This window comes from Microcaecilia unicolor, chromosome 13 (assembly GCF_901765095.1).
Source record: "Microcaecilia unicolor chromosome 13, aMicUni1.1, whole genome shotgun sequence".
NCBI classification, from domain to species: Eukaryota; Metazoa; Chordata; class Amphibia; order Gymnophiona; family Siphonopidae; genus Microcaecilia; species Microcaecilia unicolor.
Window position 1 is genome coordinate 90685437 of NC_044043.1, and position 16507 is coordinate 90701943.

At 44.3% G+C, this 16507-nt stretch overlaps 1 protein-coding gene and 1 long non-coding RNA gene across 2 annotated transcripts in view; one reads left to right on the plus strand and one right to left on the minus strand.

Moving 5' to 3' along the window:
* Positions 1-75: 75 nt before the first annotated feature.
* On the minus strand, positions 76-11435 carry LOC115456812. The gene is made up of 2 exons (XR_003939922.1): positions 11249-11435; positions 76-1531 (listed from the first exon to the last, which is right to left on the minus strand). It is a non-coding gene; the product is annotated as an uncharacterized LOC115456812 (long non-coding RNA).
* A 112-nt stretch (positions 11436-11547) lies between these two features.
* FOXJ3 (forkhead box J3) overlaps positions 11548-16507 on the plus strand; it is a 114580-nt gene continuing 109620 nt past the window's right edge. The window contains 1 exon segment of the mRNA XM_030186124.1: positions 11548-11836. The gene's annotated coding sequence lies outside the window, so the exon portion shown is untranslated.

Sequence of the window (16507 nt, forward strand, 5' to 3'; positions counted from 1 at the left end):
CCTTCGCAAGATATTAAAGAGAAGGTAAGGACAATTGTACAAAAATATAGGATCATAAATCTGATGTTTTAAGGGTTTTTCTTTTTTTTTTTTAACATTGAAACCCAAATGGTTTATAACTGCAATAATCCCAGTCTTGGGCATTCCAGTTGATGCCATTGATCTGGTCTGACCTTGTGTGGCTATGAAGATGGCACTTGCAGGGCGCACTGTTAAATGTTGCAACTCAGAGGAAGATAAGCATCCAAAGTATATTTTTCAAAGAATGCTTCTTAAAGGAACCTTTCATGTAATTTTGTTAGTCTTATTGTGCAGTAGATATCGGTTATTTTTCCCCTCCTTAATTTAAGATAGACTTGGTAGCTGTGCCTTCAGCAGAACAGTAACTGTGACAAGCAAGAGTATTGGATGTTACTCATTTTTGAGGCTGATTAACTATCTGTGAAAAATGGACATTATAGATAAAGTCGCTCTGTCAAATACCTTAAAAGAAACTGAATGTATTTGGAGTTCACATTTCAACAGGTTCTTTTCATATTCAATTGTTGGGAGGTTTAATTTTTGAATAACTTCTCAAATTAATGTTTGCAATTTACTTAACCATTTCCTTACTTCTTATTGGTTAGCTGTCAGACCAGAGAAACTCAGCATTTCTTCTTTGCAGGATGACTGGTTTGCCATGTGAGCTGATAAGCACAAAGGTAGGGTGTTGAAAAACTTGGCATATATTTTAAAAAGGATCATAACAACATTTTTCCATCAAATTAGATTTTTATAGTTCAGAAAGCACTTATGGAAAAATCCTCCCACATCGGAGCGGTATGATAAAGGCTACTATACTGCATACCTAGTTCTATGTTGCTTACATAAATCTGTCTGATTGGTTTAAGAATATAGCCCAAACTATGCTACTGAATATGCAAAACCCAGTTAACTGGGGCCACTGAGTGGACTGTTTTGGTCCTCACCTCCTGTCATTTATTATGTGTTATGTAAATCTTACAAGCTTATTGATGAATGTTAGTTTTGTTTAAAAAAAAAAAAGTTGCAGAACAAAATGATCCTTCCTTTACATGCAGTTTTCTTCCATTCTTTTAATAAGTTTATTTAGCAGCTGTTATCTAAATAAATGCTACTTCATTCAGTGGTACGATTTTCATAGTATAAAATAAAATTATATATTCTTATATTTTGTGTTTGTATTACTGATTTGCTGGTATGGTACTTAAAGGGGTTACTTTCAAGGTGCTAGTGTACCTCAAATCAAGGCCTAAACAAGGGAAACCCTCACTGGCTGGCTGCTAACCACACATCTTGTATAGAATATTTCTATGACCACTTCTACAGTGCTGTGAAAGTCCCCTCCCCCAATTCCCCTATTACATATGTTACACAGAATGTAACTAAAATGTGATATTAGATAAAACTTGAGAGAAGTTTATAAATGTACAATCTCCAAATCCAACATAGACTGTAACAAACAATGGCCAGTGTTTCATTATAGCTGAGTTAGGGTCAAACTGTCATGGATCTGTAAAAGAAAAAATAAACACTATTAGAATTTGCAAGTACATCATTCATCAAACACCAACAAAGTGAAAATGAGAAGTCTGGGTTTTTTTTATTATTATTTATAATTTACAATATCATCAAGCATTACATTCTTGAGAGAAAGTGATACATAAAGAAAATTATTTTTCTACAAACTAAGTTATTTCCTCAAAATATTACATATATCACTCAAGTCCTCCACTACAGGATTCCAAGAAAAAAAAAAAAAGATCAAAAGGGAAAAAAAAAAGCCAAGGAAATAGCAAATGCGAAGGGTATGTTACTTTTTTTTTTTTTAAGTCGTTCCGGATGTTGTCTTGGAGGCGATGAGTGCTGAAAGCTGAGATGGGTCCACAAAGGTATATTTAGTAGTACCAAACCTAATTACACACTTGCAGGGGTATCTCAAAAAGAAAGTCCCCCCTGCTTGTATCACTGCCGGTTTCATTATGAGAAATTGTTTCCTTCTTCTTTGTGTCTCTCTTGTAAAATCTGGAAACAAGGAAATACGCAGACCTAAAAAAGGCTTCTCCCTATGCTTAAAAAACATTTGGAGTAGCCATTGCTTATCTGGAAGCAAGGCCACGGTTGCAACCAAAGTCGCAGCAGTGGCCAATTCAGTATCCGATGTTTCCAAGAAAGCAGAAATATCCAAATTCCTCCCTTCTGGTTGTTGTTGCTGTTGTTCTAATGATTTTTGAGGTAAATAAAAAAACCTTTATGAAAGGTAGCAGATTAGACTCAGGTATACATAAATTTTCTGTAAGATATCTCTTCAACATGTCTCCTGGTTTTATCATTGGAATAAAGGGAAAATTAACAAAACGCAAGTTCTGATTCCTTATATAATTCTCAAAATTTTCAGATCTTAATCTCAAGCTTGAAACATCTTTCAAAATTAAGGATTGTACATTTTCTATTTTCTTTAAACCTTGTTCCACTATGTCAACTCTAGGAGTCATTTTATCAACCTCTATTCTTTGCTTTTCAATCTTTTTTTGCATATCACTAATAGATTGAGCCTGTTTAGCTGTTTGAGAGAGAAACATCTGTCCCAATTGGGACATCAGATCCCACAATGAGTCTAAAGTTACCTCGTTCGGTTTAGTAGTAAAGTCAATAGGAAACTGGATCTGTTTCTCAACTTTCTTCTCTCGAATCGTCTCCAGATCTTCCACAGCAGTTACAGCCAAACAAGTTTCGTCTGGAGGTAATAACCTCCCCACTCCCAATTACAATCGCTGGTTTTGAGTCCCCAGCAACTCTGACATCAATTCATCCCTCTGGGAGGATGCCGTCGCTCCTTGAAGCGGGGAACTTGCTGCCTTTGGCTGCGGAGGCGGAGCTCTATCTTCGGGACTCAGTGTAACGTCCGGCCCAAAAGACGCTGAAAACTCCAAATTGCCAGCGCTTCGCAGCAGGCCCGTCCCGACCCCTTCATCAACCCTCTGCTGCTGAACAAACCGATCCATCGGTCCTGGAAATATGGAAGGGCGCTGGGGGGCTCGGGCAGCAGCCCTTCCTCGACGCTTAGGCATTGGTAAGTAAAGGAAAATACAGCAGCTAAACTCAAGTGCGTGCGGCCATCTTGGAAATCAGAAGTCTGTTTGTAAATTGGGAGATCCTCTGATGAAGCTGGTCAGGTGAAATGTGCACCTGTCAGGATCTTCACAAGATTGAGATAAATAATAGTCAAAGCAAGATTTAAGCGTCTACTAGTAATAAAGAAACACTAGAGTTTTATGGATCTTCATGATATTACAAGATTAAGAGCAATAATTTTGAATGCAGGCTTAGGCAATGGTGACAATGAAGGTAAGAAAGATTTATGATTACAAAAAAGAAAACATGGGATAAAGATTTAAATAAAAAAAGACAAATTTAAAAAAATTTTTTTGACAAATAATGTGGTTTATGCTACACACAAGCTAGTCTTACTGTTGGTATGACGTGATCATGTAGCATGTTCTGAGGTCCTTTTTTACCTATAAAAATGTGTCCTATGGACAGTTAGATAATTACAAGTTCTTTTTATATATTGTTTGAGTTGACACTTATACACAGAAGAACATTATTCTCGAGCCATTTGATTGAAAGAAAAAAATAGACAAGTATAATCACCACAGCTCAGTACATTTTCAGAGCAATGCTTACTTAAATAAGGCTCCTTTTCAACTTGTCGGAGCAAAAAAGTCAAAAACGCTTATATACTGTGGTCAGACGCCAACACACAAATGCACCAATCAGCAAGCCAAACTTGAAGCAAGCTTAAAGAAAAATGGTTTAAAGATTACCATAGAAAAATGGCACCATTTAAATCAGACAGAGCTAAAGATTTGAACTGAAAAATCCACTACTGTTCTTACTGTAAACTTGTCTGTCCCCTCCTCTAGAAAAAGATTGTATCTGCTGTAATATGACACACTGTAGCATATCAAAAGTATGGTTTAAAGCTGCACAATGAACTACCAGTGGAGATGATGTCTTCTGGCTGTTAAGGGAAAATTAGGTTCTTAACTTGGTAATTTTCTTTCCTTTAGTCACAGCAGCTGAATCCATTAACTGATAGGTTATGTCCGCCTACCAGCAGGTGGAGATAGAGAACACTGAAAAACCATAGTGCTCTAAGGACAGCTAGCTCCATCTGCCTTCAGTATTCGAAACTTCCAAAGCAGAGTGTACCCTCAAAATAGAATAACATCAGCTTTCCTCACAGTGAACAAATGCCCCAGAACAGGAGCAATAATCACACAAAGGAGGGACGATCTCAACCTCCTGTAACAGAACAGAAATCCTGAAGACTTTTCCAACTTCTCCCAATGAGGGAACATATCTGCAGGAAAAAAAAAAACAGATTCAAACAGGGCGGGATCATGGATTCATCTGCTGTGACTAAAGTAAAGAAAATGACCAAGTTAAGAACCTAATTTTCCCTTCCTTGGCAGCAGATGAATCCATTAACTGATGGGATGTACAAAAGCACTCCCTAGTTAGGGCGGGAAGATGCCACTCCATGAGCAAGCACTTGCGCTCCAAATTGCGCATCCTACTTCGCTGCAACATCCAGCCTGTAATCCTGGACAAAGGAGAGCTTAGAAGCCCAAGTAGCCACACTACGATCTCATGAAGAGAGAGTGCTCCTGTTTCGGCCCACGAGGAGAAAATCGCTCTTGTGGAATGCGCTTTAAATGCTATAGTGGCCTTAGACCCTCTTCGAGGACCTGACAACAAGACAAAAAGGTGATCAGAGGTCCTGAAGTTATTTGACATTTGTAGATACTACAAGAGAGCCCTGCGAACATCCAGAAGATGTAACTGCCCAAAAGATTCCAGAAACTCCTCCCTAGTAAAGGAGGGCAGATAAATGGGCTGGTTTAGGTGAAACGCTGAAACCACCTTAGGCAGGAAGGAAGGCACAGTACGTACCGTTACTCCGGACTCTGAGAATTGCAGAAAGGGGTCTCGACAGGACAGAGCCTGGAGCTCAGACACATCTCGCCGAAGTTATGGCCACCAAAAACACTGTCTTTAGAGTCACATCCTTCTCTGAAGCTCGCCTCAGCGGCTCGAAGGGCTAACACTGGAGCGCCTTCAACACCAGCCCCTGGTTCCAAGCCGGACACTGCAGCCGCACTGGAGGGCGAAGCCGGAGTGCCCCTCTTAGAAATTGGGCAACGTCAGGATGAGCGGCCAGGGAAAGGCCAGAGACCTTCCCTCAAAAGCATGCCAATGCTGCCACTTGCACTCGCAAGGAATTGTAGGCCAAGCCTTTTTGTAAACCATCTTGTAAAAACTCCAGTATTGGCGAAACTGTAGCCCTCGTGGGTGTGATCGCCTTAGATCCGGGCATAAGCAACGGAAGTGGACCTCTTGCGGGCCTGCAAGAGAGTGGAGATGACTTTGTTAGAATAGCCTTTGTCTCTCAATTGCGCCCTCTCAAGAGCCATGCTGTAAGACCAGAGCAGCAGGGATCCTCCATGGTCACCGGACCCTGCATCAACAGGTTCGGCACCAGAGGCAAAGGAAGAGGGGCCTCCACCAGCATCCGCCGGAGGTCCGCGTACCACTGCCGCCTGGGCCAATCCGGGGCAATGAGAATCACCACTCCTTGATGTAGCCAAATTCGCAGGAGGACTCGCCCTATCAAGGGCCAAGGAGGGAACACATACAAGAGGCCCGGAGGCCAGGGTTGAACCAAGGCATCCAACCCCACCGAACGAGGATCTCTCCGTCTGCTGAAAAAGCACGGGACTTTGGCATTTGCGCTTGACGCCATAAGATCCGCTACGGGCGTTCCCCATTTGGCACAGATCTGAAGAAACGCTTCGTCTGCCAGTTCCCACTCCGCTGGGTCGATTTGATGCCTGCTTAGAAAATCGGCTTGCACGTTGCTCTGACCTATGTGAGCTGCTGACAGAAGCTGCAGATGTAGCTCTGACCCGTGGCAAATCTGAGCGGCCTCCGCGGCCAGTGTTCTGCACTGAGTGCCGCCCTGTCGATTTATGTAGGCTACAACAGTCGTGTTGTCCGACATAACTCTGACAGCCAGCCCCTCCAAAGTCTTGCGAAAGGCCAGAAGAGCCTGGAATATTGCTCTCAGTTCCAAGCGATTGATGGACCACCCCAATTCCGCGGGTGTCCACAGGCCCTGGGCATAGCTTCCCTTGCAACGTGCTCCCCAGCTGACCAGGCTGGCATTGGTTATCACCAGGTACCAAGAGGGAAGCGCCAGCGGCATTCCTCGCCGCAGCATGCTGTTGGAGAGCCACCACTCCATACTGAGCTGGGCCGCAGGGAGCCACGTGAATCTGCGTTGAAAATCCTGGGACATTGGAGACCATTGTTGAAGCAGGGCAATCTGCAGAGGTCTCAAGTGCACTCTTGCCCATGGCACTACCTCCAAAGTGGCCGTCATCGAGCCCAGCAGCTGGACAAAGTCCCAAGCTCGCAGCTGAGGCATTCTCAGGAGCAGACAGACCTGATTCTGAAGCTTGCCTCGCCTTTGGGCGGGTAGAAAGACAAATCCCGAGGCCGTGTCGAACTGGACCCCCAATATTTGAGAAATTGAGAGGGGGGCAGGTGACTTTTGGGTATATTGACGACCCAACCCCGAGATTGCAGTACTGAGACCACTCTGGCTGTGGCCAGACGACTTTCGTCTGCCAAATCCGCTCTGATGAGCCAGTCGAGGTACGAGTGAACCCGGAGACCCTGTCGCCTGAGAAAAGCAGCTACTACCACCATAACCTTGGAAAAGGTGCGGGGAGCTGTGGCGAGGCTAAAAGGCAAGGCCCAAAACTGGAAATGTTTTCCCAACACCACAAACCGGTGATGCGGGGGCCAAATAGGAATGTGCAAGTAAGCTTCTTTTAGATCCAGAGACGTAAATTCTCCTGGCTGTACCGCCGCATTGACAGAGCGCAGGGTTTCCATGCTAAAATGTCGCACTCTTAGAGCCTCGTTGACTGACCTTAAGTCGAGGATCGGTCGGAAAGACCCGCCTTTTCGAGGCACCACAAAGTAAATGGAGTAGCGACCGCAGCCGTGTTCGGCGGGAGGCAAAGGGATCCACCACTCCAAGGTGCAACAAGACTTGTAAGGTCTCCTCTACCGCCACCCGTTTGACGGCAGTACCGCATCGGGACTCCACAAACATGTCTCTCACCGGGGCGCTGAATTCCAATCGGAAACCTTCTCTGATCATGTCCAGGACCCACTGATCAGAGGTAATCTTAGTCCATTCCTCGAGAAAGAGGGAAAGACGTCCTCCTACTGCAGGAATCACGGAATGGACCGGTGCCCTGTCATTGAGGGTGCCACCCCTGAACTCCAGGCCTAGAACCAGCCGTTGCGGAACGCTTGTCCAAGCGAAAGGAATTCCTCTGCTGAAAACGGGCATGTTGAGAAACCCCAGCAGAGTGCCCTGGGTGATACCTGCGAGCTTCACGGAAGTGAGGTCTGGAAGAGGAGGGCCACACAGAACCCTTGGAAGAAGGCCTCGGCCTATCCTTGGGTAAGCGCTGGGGTTTTCTGTGAGTTTCAGGTATTTGGGTAGTGAGTTCCAAAGTTGTGTGCCTATAAAGGAGAGGCTGGTGGCATGTGAAGATTTGTATTTTATACCTTTGTAATTGGGGTAGTGAAGGGTTTGGTAGGTTCTTGCTGTTCTTGTCACGTTTCTTACTGGTAGATTGATAAATTCCGTCATGTACTCTGGTGCGAGTCCGTAGATGATTCTGTGGATTATCATATATAATAATTTGCACCTCCAACATTCTACGACTGGATGCCTGGGTTCGTAACACAATTCCTATTGGTCCGCCCTCGTGTTGGAATGTGATGATGTCAGAGGGAGGACCAATGAGAGGGAAGGAAAACCAGCAACAGCCAGACACAGAACATTGGCGGTGAGGATTCAATTGCTGGAGAATCACCCCCCTCCCTCCCTCCCCCCCTGTCCGAGTTCCAGGACCCCTGCTCTCCTCCGAGTTCCAGGCCTGCCCCCTCCCTCCCCTCCGAGTTCCAGACCCCCGCACCTCCCTCCCCTCCCAGTGGCAGCCTGACATGCGTTGCCCATCCTCTTCTCCCAGTCCTCCACCTGCCCCTCGCCTTCCTGCGTGCCGGCCTGAATTTAAAAGTTCTTACCTTGGGGTCCACCGGCAGCAGTAAAAGGAAATGAGGGCGGGACCAGAGGCAGAGCTGAGAGAAGGGAAGGCAGGCTGAAACGCCTTGCCTGCTCGACTTTCACTGCTGCCGCCCTTAGTATAGTTCTGGCTATATATAATTACTCTTCTGCTAGTATAATTAAGATGCTTCTCAGCACATTATAGGCATTGCTTGGGTATTTGGATAAATGATTTGTCACAAGTATATCCTCCGTTTTTTTTACTTCAGACTGTTTTTCTCTATAGAATTGTTTCAAGCTGCAGGTTTTTCGGAGGTGGTGGTTGGCCTGTGATGATAGCCATTGTAGCTGTGTCCACAGAGGTTTTTTTTTTTTTGTTACATTTGTACCCCGCGCTTTCCCACTCATAGGTTCAATGCGGCTTACATATTATATGTGCTGATTGAGTGGAGTGGCCTAGTGGTTAGGGTGGTGGACTTTGGTCCTGGGGAACTGAGTTCGATTCCCACTTCAGGCACAGGCAGCTCCTTGTGACTCTGGGCAAATCACTTAACCCTCCATTGCCCCAGGTACAAATAAGTACCGGTAAGCCGCATTGAGCCTGCCATGAGTGGGAAAGCGCGGGGTACAAATGTAACAAAAAAAATATACAGGTACTTATTTGTACCTGGGGCAATGGAGGGTTAAGTGACTTGCCCAGAGTCACAAGGAGCTGCCCGTGCCTGCAGTGGAAATTGAACCCAGTTCCCCAGGACCAAAGTCCACCACGCTAACCACTAGGCCACTCCTCCACTACCCTTGGCTTATGAGGCCTATTTTGTTACACATAAGTGACCTTTAGCATATGCACAAGCAATATCAAGATGTTAGAGCAAACATGCATAATACTTTCTAATTGTATTGCTCTAAGCAGATTTTGTAATTTATGGTATACTACTTGCAATGGCAACACAATACGTAATAGAACATTATAATTGGTAGTGAGGGGTAAGGCAAAGTTGTAACATATAGATGAGTAAGAAAGTAGAAAGAATTTGAAAGTAAGGTGACTCATTTGAAGAAAGTTGCACATGAGGTCAGAGAAATGGTTAAATATCTCAGTTAGGCTAGGAGAGGATAAACATGTCCCACTGCACTATGTGCAGCCCGAGTCAATCCTTGTTTGTGTGAGTGAGACTAACAAGTTATTTACTTCTTCCATTAAAGGCTTGGCTGAAGAGCCAAGCTTTCATCTGCTTCCTGAAGTACAGATAGTCTTGTGTTAAGTGGAGCCTTTCATGCAATGCATTTCAGAGTGTGGGGGCTACTCTGGAGAAGGCTCGCTTGCAGGTATCACATCGTGTAATGCCTTTTGGAGAGGGTGTAGTTAGTGAAAGTCCTTGGGAGGACCTAAGTGTCCTTGGTGTTGTGTGGAGGATCATCCTATTCTTCAGATACTCAGGGCCATTTCCTTTCAGGGCCTTGAAGATCAGACATAGAGTTTTAAATTTAGCCCTGTACCAATGAAGCGTCTTTCAGCTAGTAGTGGAATTTGGTTCTGGCAGTCTTTTATGAGCTCTTCTACAGCGTTGTTGTCCACTGTGACTACAACCCGGGCCCTAGGTTCAGGGTGAAATTCCAACACAAAACTCATAGGTTTCCCACTAACAGCTGATATCACATCCTCTGTCAACAAGATGCAGAGCTCAACTATTTGTTGAGTGAAAAAATATTTCCACCTGTTTGTTTTAAAAGTAGAACCATGTACCTTCCTTGAGTGTTCCTTAGTCTTTGTACTTTTTGAAAGAGTAAAAAATCAATTTATGTTTACCCATTCTACACCACCTCAATCATATCTCCCCCTCAGCCATCTCTTTTCCAGACTGGTCCTAACCTAGTAAGCCTTTCATCAGATGAAAAAGTTCCATGCCCTCTATCACTCTACTACTATTTAGCATTTCTAATTGTGCTATATCTTTTTAAGATACAGTGACCCCAATTGCACACAAGGTGTGATTGCACCATGGAGCAATACAGAGACATTATAATATTCTTATTTTCTATCCCTTTCCTAATAATTTCAAGCATTCTGTTTGCTTTTTTGGAAGCCACCACAAACGGGGTAGATTTCAGCATATTGTCTACAATGACACCTAGCTCTTTTTCTTGGGTGCAGACTCCCAAGGTGGACCTTGGCATCAAATAACTATGATTTGGATTCTTCTCAATGTGGATTACTTTGCATGTGTCCACATTAAATTTCATCTGCCACTTGGACGCCTGGTCTTCATGCCATTTTTCATAGTTCTAACAACTTTGAATAGTTTTGTGCCACCTGCCAATTTAACCACCTCCCTCGGTTCCCCTTTCCAGATCATCATTAATAAATGTTAAATAGCACAAATCCCTGCAGCATTCCATTATCCACCCTCCTCCACTGACAGAGGTGGTCATTTAACCCTAACTCCTTTGTTTCCTAATCCTCCTTGTGTTTTGGCAGGTAAAAGTCACCCAACAACTACCATTCTCTCCCCCCCAATAAGTTATTCATCCGATCTAATTTCAAGGCACACTCACAAAACTGGCGGATTCAGGAGAAGTTTGTAATTGGCGAAGAGTAAAATCCTATCATCCAAGCTGCTGCCGTCCTCCTCGCTGAACCTATTCAATTCGCCTTCTTCACTTGCAACTGGTTTCACAGCTCAGGGCGGCCGTGCTAATTTGAAGAACATATGAAAAACCACAGTGGGTCAGACCAATGGTCCATCTAACCCAGTACTAGTGGCAGACGCCCAGGTAGTAGCAACGTTCCATGCCACCAATCCCAGGGCAAGCAGTGGCTCAATAGCAGACTATGGACTTTTCCTCCAAGAACTTGTCCAACCTTTTTTTTTTTTTCCCTAGCCCTGATACAATAACCGCTGATACTGTGTACCGGGCTCCAAAACCCCTCTCCGGAAACGGGCATCTAAGAGCGCGAGGTAGGGAACAGGCCTCCAGTGAGTGAAAGGGTCAACGAGGAAACCACAGACCGAGCGTGGGCTGCACCGGCTCCTTTCCCTCTTCGAAGCTCAGGCGGCAGCGGACGCCGTTTACCTTGAAGAAAGCACTGCGTGCGCGGTTTGCAGCCGTCTCTCTCTCTCTCTCTCTAGCCAGCCGCGGAGGCGTAGAGAATCCATTCCTCAGACAGACACCGACCGCCTCCTCCTCTCTCGCAGTCGACAACATTGGTCTGACTGGCACACACACAGCAGCGGAGTGCGCGGACTAATCCCTGGAAGGAACCCAATCTCCTGCCTGCGTGCGCCGCGCGAGCGGCTGGAAGAAGTAGTTCCGGGTGTGTGCGCGAGAGAGAGAGTGCGAGTGAGAGAGAGCGCTGAGTACCCGGATGTTTGTTCCTGAAGCGCACCACCGAGCTGAGGTGGAGAAGGGAGAGAGAGAGAGGGAAAAAGAGAGAGCGAGAGGCCGAGGAGGAGCCGGCGCTGCTTCCCCCGCGGCGCTGTCCGGCCTCCCCCCCTCCCCGCGCCGCACACAGCCTCGCTCGGGCCGCCGGGGGTGCGGCTCGGCCTGGGGTGGAGGGGGAAAAGGGGACGTCGGAGCCTGGTGGTGCAAAGCTTCCCTCCCTCTCCCACCCCCCCGTCGCAGCAGCAGCCGGACGGGCCCGGGGCCTTCAGGAAGCGCTGGGTGAGTGATAAACGCAGCGAACGGGGGGCGGAAACGAGCGCCTGCCTTTGGGCCTTCAGGAGATGGTGGTGCCGGTGACGGCTGCAACTACTGCAGGAGGCAGGGGAAAGAAAGTGGGCACCTTCTTCAGTCCTTGACCGGCTCCGGCCTAGTAGTGATCGCAATTGGGCCAGCGCTCTCCCTTGAAATGGGGGGGAGGGGGGGAGTGATCTTGAACTGCTGTCCTGGAGCTCCTTCCCAAAGCCGGTCCCCAGCCCTGTCAGCGCTTTACCAGCGGCCCGGGGCAGCGAGGTTGTCATTCGAGCCACATTCCCTGGCGTGAACTTGTCACTGCAGCCCTCTTGTTGCTTTGCAGTCAGGTGTTGCAGTGAAGCTCCTGCTGCAAAGATACTAGAGAACCGTAGGAATGTCTTTTAGCGTTGATATGTGCGGGGTTTGGGGTTTGCATTTGTCAAGGCGAAAAAAAAAGCGCCAGCAATTTTGGCCTGTGATGGTAGATTATTATACCAGGAATTGGGAATGTTCTGCAGTGTCAAAACCTTCCTAAAATGATGGCAAGCTTTTGATGGCTGATATGAGCTGTGCTGGCGGTATGTATTTGCAGGCAAAGCCAAATCCCATGCTGTATTTCAGTCACGGTATAGATACTGTTTACTAAGGCAGTTACGAAGAAGTTATAGTGGTGGCTGCATGCCATTGCTAATTCCAAACAGTTCCAGCCAGCTCGTCGGCAACTTGTGAATTGTTAATGTGAATCATTTAATTTTTCTTTTTTTTCTTTTTTTTGGCTTGTGAATGCCGAGTGTGAAACGAGTGAAAAATCAAACTGCAAAAATGAATCTATTAACCTTAAAACCGTTTCCAGTTTTAGAATTTACTACAAATCACGACACAGGTGCTAAATAAAGGATCCAAAATTATAGCATTAACTTATTTTGAGTAGATTATACCTATGATATTGCTTCTGCAGAATGTGTAAAATTCAGTCAGAGGGGCTCACAGCCAACAGGTTTGTTAGAATGTGTATTATTAAATTAGAATGCAAATACTTATAATAGTGTACAATTCTGGGGGACAGAACTTCCTATTTTGTAATCAAAAATATTCTGTAAAAGTTGTTGTTGTTTTTTTTAATTATGAAGAAGGGCTGCTATACATGATACTGTATCAAAGTTCCATCTAAAAAATTAGGTGCAAGAGACCCGATTTGTATTATTATTGTTATTTAGTGTTCTGTCAGGGGATGACAATAATGTTCCATTATAACTACTTATCACTTTTGTAGCACTACAAGGTATACGCAGCACTGTACACCATAAATGAAAAGACAGTCCATGCTCAAAGAGCTCACAATCTAAATAACCTTCTGTGGTATTGACTGCTACCCTGGAGTAGTAGATTTTATTTTTATTTTATTTTTATTTTTTGTTTTATTTGTACCCCACGCTTTCCCATTCATGGCAGGCTCAACGCAGCTTGCATGGGGCAATGGAGGGTTAAGTGACTTGCCCAGAGTCACAAGGAGCTGCCTGTGCCTGAAGTGGGAATTGAACTCAGTTCCCCAGGACCAAAGTCCACCACCCTAACCACTAGGCCACTCCTCACACTAGCACCTATTTAAATTTGAATGTCATATATATATTCAATACAATTAAACAATTTCTGTTATATTGACTGAAAACTTCTGCTCAATTCTGCTCAATGTGCTGCTGCGGCTAGGAAAGCAAATAGAATGTTGGGTATCATTAGGAAAGGGATGGAAACAAAAATAAGGATATTATTCTGCCGTTGTATCGCTCCATGGTGCGACCGCACCTCGAGTATTGTGTTCAATTCTGGTTGCCGCACCTCAAAAGAGACATAGTGGAATTGGAAAAGGTGCAGAGAAGGGCGACAAAGATGATACAGGGGATGGGACGACTTCCCTATCAGGATAGGCTGAAGAGGCTGGGGCTCTTCAGCCTGGAGAAAAGGCGGCTGAGGGGAGATATGATAGAGGTCTATAAGATAATGAGTTCAATGGAATGGGTCGATGTGGAGCGTCTGTTTACGCTTTCCAAAAATACTAGGACAAGGGGGCATGCGATGAAGCTGCAGTGTGGTAAATTTAAAACGAATCGGAGGAAATTTTTCTTCACTCAACGCGTAGTTAAACTCTGGAATACACTGCCAAAAAAGGTGGTTAAGGCTGTTAACTTAGCGGACTTCAAAAAAGGATTGGACGGCTTCCTGGAGGAAAAAGCCACAGAATGTTATTGAATGGACGAGGGAATAATGCAGTATTTCTAGGATGGGCGGGACAATTGTTTGTTCTTTTGGCCGCTGTTGGTGACGGGGTGCTGAGCTCGATGGACCCTTGGTCTGGCCCAGCATGGCGATGGTTATGTACTTATATACTTATGCCTCTTGGTTGTCTTGGCATAGTGCAGTTTTCCTTGGCTCAAGGAAACATTTATTTCTCTATCACTTAGATAAAATCTTATTTGGTATGCCTATGTTGAAAATTCTGTGCCTCCACCATATTAAGTAGGATGCAGAGAACTGTTTCCCTTGACAATCCAGTATATTTTAACTGCTCTCTAGGGTATTCAGTAGTTTTCATAACTAATGCAATGCCTGACTCCCGTTATAAAGTGAGGACATCACTATTTGAAAGAGAATCCCCCCCCCCTTTAAAAAGCAGTGGGTTTTGAACATGCATTTACTTCATATTATGTTAAAAAAAATATCTGGAGATATGAGTTCTGTCATGGTGACTAGCCTTTGATCATTCCTTTGTGTTTATTGCTTTGCTACTCTTTAATTAATGATGGCACAATTACCAGCAAATACATAATATATTTTTAGACATCCCATGACACTTCATGTATTTATACAATCACCAATGCAGATAAATGCTAAACTGTTACTTTCACTGCCAAACACAGTGATCTAGTAGCTCTTAGTCTTGGAGAAAACATCTGAAAAAGGGACCAGTGTGCTCTTGAGAGTTAATGTTCTATTACACCTGTTAATGTCAGTCCAATAAAAGGTATCACAGCCTGCTGAGATTATTTAAAGGATAGATCTACCAGGATTGTGAAAACACTTCTTGTTTATCTTTTATAGCTGTAGTAGTTTTTGCAGTGAGACATGTTGCCAAAATATCAGAAGGATCTAAGAAATTATTCAGGTATTCTTGTATTTATTTATTTGTTGCATTTGTACCCCACATTTTCCCACCTATTTGCAGGCTCAATGTGGCTTACATAGTACCGTCAAAGGCGTTTGCCCAGTCGGTGGATAACAAATACAAGGTTGTATAGTGATCATATGAGGTATAAATGGAGCATCAGGATGGATGAAGATTGTGTGTTGCCCTGTTCGATCATAGTCGTTATGCCTTGAAAACCTTATGGCCTTGTTTACTAAGTTGTGCTAGCGTTTTTAGCTCACGATAAGCATTAGCACGCGCTAACTGTAGATGCCCATAATATTCCTATGGGCATCAACACAGCACACGCTAATTTTTAGCACGTATTAATGCTAGCGCACCTTAGTAAACAGGGCCCTTAATCTGATTGGATGGCAAGGGTGACAGGAAAGGAAGAATGATATGTAAGCCCACAATGAATTTACTTCCATGTGTTACTGGAGAAGTTTCATAGATACCTTTTCCCAGTATAGCTTTTTTCAAGGCCAGTTATCTTCCACTGAAGTTGCTTTATCTAAATATTTTTAGCATTGGAAGGTGAACAGTAGAAATAAACCAAATATGAGTTTTTCTAAAAGCTGATATTGGAGAGAGATTTATCAAAAAATTATAGTATTTTTCCCAGCCTGAAAAAAGATTTTTTGGAGTACAATAAGAAGATCTAAAACAGATGCCCTTCACTTTGACTACAATCTTGCCCAGTCATCCCAGAATACCTTATATTCACTACCAGCAGCTCTCAGAACTCAGTATGTGTACTTCTGTTCAAAGATGGCAGAAGTCTGGTTTACGGCACTGATTCAGCTATGAGGCTCACATTATTTCATTTTTAATTTAAATTACAATTGTTTCAAGAATGTCAAAACCAAAGAGACAATGGCCAAGAAAAGAAGCATAATGAAAAGGAATACAATACAGGATAATGAAATTATAGCACAATTAGAATTGCTTCAAACGTACACAGCTGGGGAAGAACTAGATATGAAGAAAGGACAAAAAAGTAACAGGAAATGACTGTGAAAAATTATATTGCTGCATCCATTCCTCATTGACCTGCTAGACTACTCCAGACCTATGGGTTATGTCCCCTTACCAGTAGATAGAGGCAGAGACTTTGTAGTGTTGGAACCAGGAGTTTTCCAGTATTTCTTTGCCTCCAGCAGTTGATGCAATTGAATATCTTTTTGCATTTTTTTCAGCTAGTGGGCTAGACTCCTTGAACCTCAGGCTACGACCCCTGGCTCTGTGGTTGAAGTCTCACTGGTGGACTCCCTCCCAGGATCTGAGCCATGGCCAAGCACTTGGTTGAGGTTGAGAAGAATTGTTAGCTCCCTTCTCCTAGAGCCTTAGCCTGTATGTCTTATGGTGTGCTGCATCGGGTCCTTGTAAGGGAGGGAGTACAGCTTTAAAACAGGAAAAACAATGTGTATAAAATCAGGCAAGTTGGGGACAGAACTGCAGGCTGAGGCACAGGAGTT